We start from the raw sequence: 6,718 nt of genomic DNA, 5'->3' as shown, positions 1-6,718 counted from the left end.
AACTGTATATTGGTTGTCCCTTTCAGTCTGTCTCCCTGAATCTGTTTATTTTACCAATATCTGTCAAGAAGAACCTGGATAGATTTAGAAATGCTGGTCTTTTCTTGTAGGCTATTGACACAGAGGGCCCTATTTTAACGATCTGAAACACAAGTATCAAGCGTGAAACGCAAGTAACTTTGTGTGCGGATCTGTAGCTACATTACTCATAGGTTTGGTTTGGGCGTAACATGCAATAAACCAATCAGAGCGCCATCTCACATTCCCTTTCAAAAGCACACTGTAAAAATTAAAGGTGCCTGGAGGAACCTTTTGGGGTTCTTCACTTTGCCACACCGGCGGAACCGTCTGTAGATCCTCTAGGCACCCCTTTAAAAAGGGGCGGTTCTCTGAGGAACCACACAGGTTTCCTGATGAACTCTTATATGAAGCACTGTGTGGAACCACTGTGGGTGCCTCCAGGAACCAAATTTCTATTTTTTTTTTGTATTAAATTAATTTCATGTTGTTACTACGGTTACCATAAACTTCTATTATAATAAACAAACTGAACCAAATACAAAATAAGAATTGTTTATTACATATTTTAGATCCATTTGAATACATACACTTCGATGCACTTGGGGAAAAAAGCTAATAGATTAATATCAATGAATACTAACAAAAAAAATTGTATAATACATAAGTAACATGAATAATCAACCATGTGTATACAATAGGCTACACAAGAAAAGACATCTCAACAAAATGCACAGAAAACACATATTCCATGTAATAAATTAATGTAAAAAATTAAAATTGACTAATTAAAAATATCCATCCTCACTTAATTTTAAAACATGTTTCAGTTCGCTTAAGTCTGACGCCACTGTTTCCAAGTCCAAAAGCTCTCTCAGATGCCAAAAATAAACAACAGTGCTAATATGCACTCATTGCTCTGTAATATTCCTGAAAATTATGATCCTAACCTTTATATCTATTCCGAAATCTCAGATGGTTAGTTATTCAGCTATTTTGAATCATAAAATGTTGAAGTCTGGGATCCCGTGAGACTGGAGACTGTAATGTACACTATGGCTTTTGAAAAGCTTAAATGTGTGACTTGAATCAACAGTTCCCATAAATGGTTGTTGAGTACTCAATATCTAGAAACAAGATAAAGGAAGTAGAGTAGAGGCTTCGACCTGGAAACAGTATTCCTTATGTCACAACAAGCAGAAAACATTTTCCATTCGAACAGAGTTAAGGTGTAGTAAAAGTATCTGTTGTTCTGTGAATGTTCACTGGTGAATTCAGTCATTTCAATAAGAATCCACACGATCAGCAATTTTGTGTGGTGGTTCATACATTACATCGCTACACTGCTGACAATGGTCAATGGACCTTTTTTGCCTGTGTAATTTCACGAAATTCACAAATGTGACGCACCTTTACTCACTGCAACATAAAATGCAATCAATTATAAAATCTTCACAAGGGACATGTGAGGTACTTAACGAGTTAGAAAAGTGAAAAGGTGCATCAGCTTCATTTTCTGTTTGTTTTTCCTCTTTTCTGGTGGATGGTCCAGGCACTTCAGTGATTTTCAGGTCTACAGGAGGATTTTTATTCTTGTTCAAACTTCAAACTTGTATTTCAGTTTACCGAGATCCCTGCAAAGTACAAAATTTACTGTTAGTAATGTTATTAAAGTGATAGTTGTGAAATTTAAATAATTTCCTCAGCCTTGTGACGTTCCAAACCTGTTTGACTTTCTGTCTGTGGAACCCAAAAGCAGATCTCAGGCATAATGCAACCCCAGTCACCGTTCGCTTTCACTGCATGAAACACAAGAAAAAAATTTGTGTAAATCATTCATTTAAACCATACTTATGTACACTTGTCTAGTTCAATTCAATGCAACAATTTATGTAAAAATGGTTAAGCTCCAAAAATGTCCCAGAAAAGATGCTAAAAATAATCAATGAATTCACAACTCATGTGTTATGGTTTGTGTTGTAAGTCTTATGAAGCCATTTAATAGCTTTTTCCTTTTTTTTTGTCAAAAAAGACCAAACTTGAAGTTATAATTCAGGGTTCAAATGTCTTATATTCAAATGCATATGATTAAGGTATAGCCTATAAAAAATGCATAGCATTATTGGCTCCAAACCTGTGATATTACATGAATGTAACATGAGTGAGATTTGAGAGCATGAGGGAAGAAGATTTTCAGAGAATAACTGATTAAAAAACAAGTACACAGTCAAACAATACACACAGAGTAGTAATAAAGTACTTGCATGTGGTGCAGGTACTTACTGTAATTCAATGTTGCCACTGAAACATTGTACTGGTTGTTCTGGGGAAACAAAATAACAAAGCTGATTATTCACAACATAATATTTATTGACCACTAAATGGATTCAAAATGGTATTTGAGAGAAAGAGAGCACCTGTAGTAAGTAAAGTTAGGCTAAACAAAAACAGACCAAACTATATTAACCTGCTTTTGTTATTCATAACAAACGCCAATGACGAAATAAATTAGTTAGGCTATATCAGTAATTTGAAGACACAGTTGTACAGAATATGTTGAATTCACCTTTGGCTAAGCCCCGCCCCCCTTAGTTACTGTTGCTACGTCCGACAACTTCATATTGTTCGACTGTGTCAACACGGTAGCGGTAACGTTAGTCACCTTCAAAACTACCACAACAGCGTGTCTGTAACATTAACGTTAGGTGTTTGTATCTTGAATAACAAAGTTAGCTAACATCCAGCCTCTAGTCAAAACATACAATCCTGACTTACGTGATAACTAAACTATCACTAAGCTTGCTTGCTAGCACCTTGATTCTTCATTAATTAGGGTAGAGAACCGAAATCATAACCTAAAACAGCATAAAACTGTCTAACTAGTATAACTTCACAGTAAGGTTAAAAGCAAAATGTACCTAAAGCACACAAAAGTGTGCTTGTTGATCCTTGAGGGGTTTAGCTGACTGTGAGGACGTCCACACAGTTTAATCCAAAGATGATACTTGTCAGGATTTGACTTCGGTTTTGGGAAGGGAAAAAAAACGGACACCCCCCTCCAACCTCTCTGGGAAACGCGTATCTGTGTTACAAATGCCCCAGGCACAACGTTTAACCATATTTTTGATAAAACTACGACGGTAATAGCCTGCCGAGACCAAAAATATGAGACGCCTGTGTTAAAGTCAATGGAGCGCTGTGCAAAAGTGTCGGACCTCTGTGGGAGCTCGTTCTTGACTAACCCTCAACCAAACCCTAATCCTACCCTAACCCTTTTGTAAGTACATGTTGTTAAATAATATTACACAGTACTTAAATATATAATTACACTGTAACAATGATACCTTAAAATATAGTGTTACCATCAAAACAGCAGACTCCATTATAAAAAGTGTTTGATTGGATATTGGGTCCCAGTCGCACTTTATATTAGGTGTCTATTAATGTAAGTATTATGTACTTAAAAAAAAAAATATATATATATATATATATATATATATATATATATATATATATATATATATATAAATGAAGAGTAATGTGTTGGGTACACTGTACTTATTGTTTTTGTTGTTTTGTTGTTTTTGTTTTGCTGCTGTTGAGGTGGGATACGCGGTTAAGGTTAGGGACAGGTTTAGTGGAATAGGTAGGTTTAAAGATGGGTTAAAAGGTATGTGGGGTCAACAGTGTAATTTCAGATGTAAATAGTTGATCACATGTAATATAAAGTGTGTCCAGATATTGAATTTATTTTTAGAGCCATCTGCTATGGTGTCACAAATGAAACACATTTAATGGTTAAATTTCTCTGTTCTTGAAATAAATTTCAAATGCCCACAGGCTGGGCCACCACATTAAACCAAGCATTTTGGCATTTAAACACCAAAAAATTAAAGCTCAGTGTCAATATGACATTAATACATATTACATTTCATTATTTTCCAACATTGCTTGTTCAAAAAAAAAAAAAAAAAAAATACAATAAAAAACAGAAAAAGAAAAGTAAGGAGAGAGAGAAGGGAAAAAGAGGAGAGAACGTAATTACAAAAGTCAGCCAAGCCTAACGAAACAGGGCTTTAAGCCAGTCCTAGCATTGCTCCTGAGCGATTCCATTTGTCACTTTCATTATTCATACTCAGCTGTAAACAGGGCTGAATGAGTTTTTGCCATTCTGAAACGGCAGGTAATTTGGCCTGAGCCAGAAGAGCTGCACTAAATGAGGAGGCAAATGAGAGGTGGATATGTGTTCACATGGTTAATTGAGAGAGAGGGAGAGACCACAAAGATTCCTGGGTAAATTAGCATTCCAGAATGGACCACTGTACAGCTGGGTACGGCTAGAACACAAATGCATGAATGCAAATGTAAAATGCAAATCTTAAATGTAATCAACTCTAACAATAATAATAAATACTGTTTTTAATTAGTCTTCTTAAATGTAAAATGTAAATGCATTTTTGGACTTCACTTGTCATTTGTTCTTGGGACACCTGACACATTGACTTTGAATTGTAATTACATAAATCAATCGCATCAGACTCGTGCAAGCAAATGTGTCATAAAGAGCCTGTAATTTGAATCATAATGATCACAAATGTGTTCATTTAGAGACGGTGCACCAGGGAGTACTGAAATAATACAATGGGTGATTGGTCAGGTCACACATCCACACACAGGGAGGGAGAACAAGATGAAGGTTAAAGCTATAAAGGAGAAGCAGATCTCACTGAAGCTTTGGGGCTCTGAAAGTGCCTGAATCACCTCTGTGATATCACTTTCCACACAGCAATCTGTCAGTGCAGACCAAACTCTTAATGAAAAGGAAAATGAAGAGGGGAGAGAAAGAGATCAAAACAATAGAACCTGGCTTTACGCCTCCCCTCAGGTTTCATTATTCTCTCATAATACTCGCCTATAGGAAGCAATTAACTTGAACGGATTCTGTTTTGTCCTGTGCATAAATATGCATTCTCAAAAAGTTTTTTGCGTGGCAAAGTCTGGTATTTCAAAAGGCGGCGGTTTAAAAATGACAATAAGGTCTTCACTGTAAAGTTGTATGTGTCTTGATTACTGGTCTAGAGCTACTGCTGGGTGACACATTCTGGGGGCCATCATCTGCCCGTCAGTCAGAGTCGAAAGTGTCATTATTTAGCGGTGCTGCTGTCACTGGGCGGCTTCTGTCACCCACGTCCAGATTGAGCCTAATTGCTTCCTGTCTGCTGGGCCTGCTGCAAAGGGCTTTTCCAAAAAAAAAAAAAAAAGTAAAACTTGATGTGTGACAGGATTTGTTGTTGTGGACGTTAACCAGTACCTTGGAAATGACTGTAATCTAAGTTGCCACAGCGATGACCTGATTAAGCCTTGAACAATACCACAGCCATGACTTTCTCTCCCCGTGCAGCACTTCCTTTGGCCGGAGGACGGCTGATGATATATAATATCTCTTGGCAGCAGAGTTAATTATAACATAGCTTCATGCATTGCTCCAGAGGCTTGCTGTCGGAGAGGCCTTTCTACCGCAGGACCACTATAATCCTAGCTGTCAGATTTCTACCGTCATTTTAGTGTGCTGGCTTATTGTTAGGGTGGTACATGCCTTCTATCTTTCCTCGCTCTATTATTCACAGTACTTTATATGTGTGATGAAGATTATGATGGGAGAATGTGCAATGTTGCGCAGTTTAATTAGTTACTTGCGAAAGACAATAACACTGACATATTGTATCATCCCTTCTACACATAACGTCAATAGCTATAATTCAAACAACAGACACTTTCAGCAAATATAATGCAAACTATATTACATATAAACATTTGGCAGGTCTTTGGTAATATAACAAAAAACAAACAGATTTGAATAATATTGTGCTGCCGGGATTACATATTTTGTTGGCCAAGCCGGAAGTTAGCCTTCAACAAAAAGCCAATAGAATTTTTCCATAACAGATAATCTGATCTGTTACTAACGACTGTATTCATGTGCCGTCATAATCTTTAATCAAAATACTAGAGCCCGACCGATTTATCGGCAGGCCGATATTATCGGCCGATATTAGGTCATCTCTAGGCTTGACTACTGTAATGCTCTTCTGGCCGGACTTCCAGCATGTGCAACAAAACCTCTACAGATGATCCAAAATGCTGCAGCTCGTCTTGTCTTCAACGAGCCCAAGAGGGCCCACGTCACTCCTCTGTTCATCTCTCTGCACTGGCTACCTCTCGCTGCTCGCATCAAATTCAAGGCATTGACGCTTGCTTACAGATCTATCACAGGCTCAGCTCCCTACTATTTTCACTCACTCCTACGAGTCTACATCCCTACCAGACGCCTACGATCGATCAACGAGCGACGTCTCGTGGTTCCATCACAGAGAGCCACAAAATCACTTTCCAGAACATTCTCATTCACAGCTCCATGCTGGTGGAACGCTCTCCCCGGCCTCATCCGGAATGCAGAATCACTGGCAACATTCAAAAAACAGCTGAAAACCCATCTCTTCCGTGAGCACTTAACCTCATAAAAAAAAAAAAAAAAAAAAAAAAAAAAATTCCCTTCGAAACATCACTTATCAGGCTTATGCTACTCTGAATAATGCCTGAACTTTGTATTCTGAGCACTTCTTGCGTTGTTGTTGTTTTTGCCTCTTCATGATGACTCGCTTAATTTAGTCCTAATTTGTAAGTCGCTTTGGATAAAAGC

The 6,718-nt window shown here is 37.6% G+C and overlaps 1 long non-coding RNA gene across 1 annotated transcript; it reads right to left on the bottom strand.

The window, feature by feature from the left end:
• Positions 1 to 1,183: 1,183 nt before the first annotated feature.
• On the bottom strand, positions 1,184 to 2,343 carry LOC311288131. The gene is made up of 3 exons (XR_014626887.1): positions 2,302 to 2,343; positions 1,743 to 1,817; positions 1,184 to 1,652 (listed from the first exon to the last, which is right to left on the bottom strand). It is a non-coding gene; the product is annotated as an uncharacterized lncRNA (long non-coding RNA).
• Between the last annotated feature and the right edge of the window lie 4,375 nt (positions 2,344 to 6,718).

The sequence above is a fragment of the Rutilus rutilus genome (assembly GCF_951802725.1).
Source record: "Rutilus rutilus genome assembly, chromosome: 3".
In the NCBI taxonomy this organism is placed as follows: Eukaryota; Metazoa; Chordata; class Actinopteri; order Cypriniformes; family Leuciscidae; genus Rutilus; species Rutilus rutilus.
Note: the sequence above shows the minus strand (reverse complement) of the source record. Positions and strands in the feature narration are given on the sequence as shown.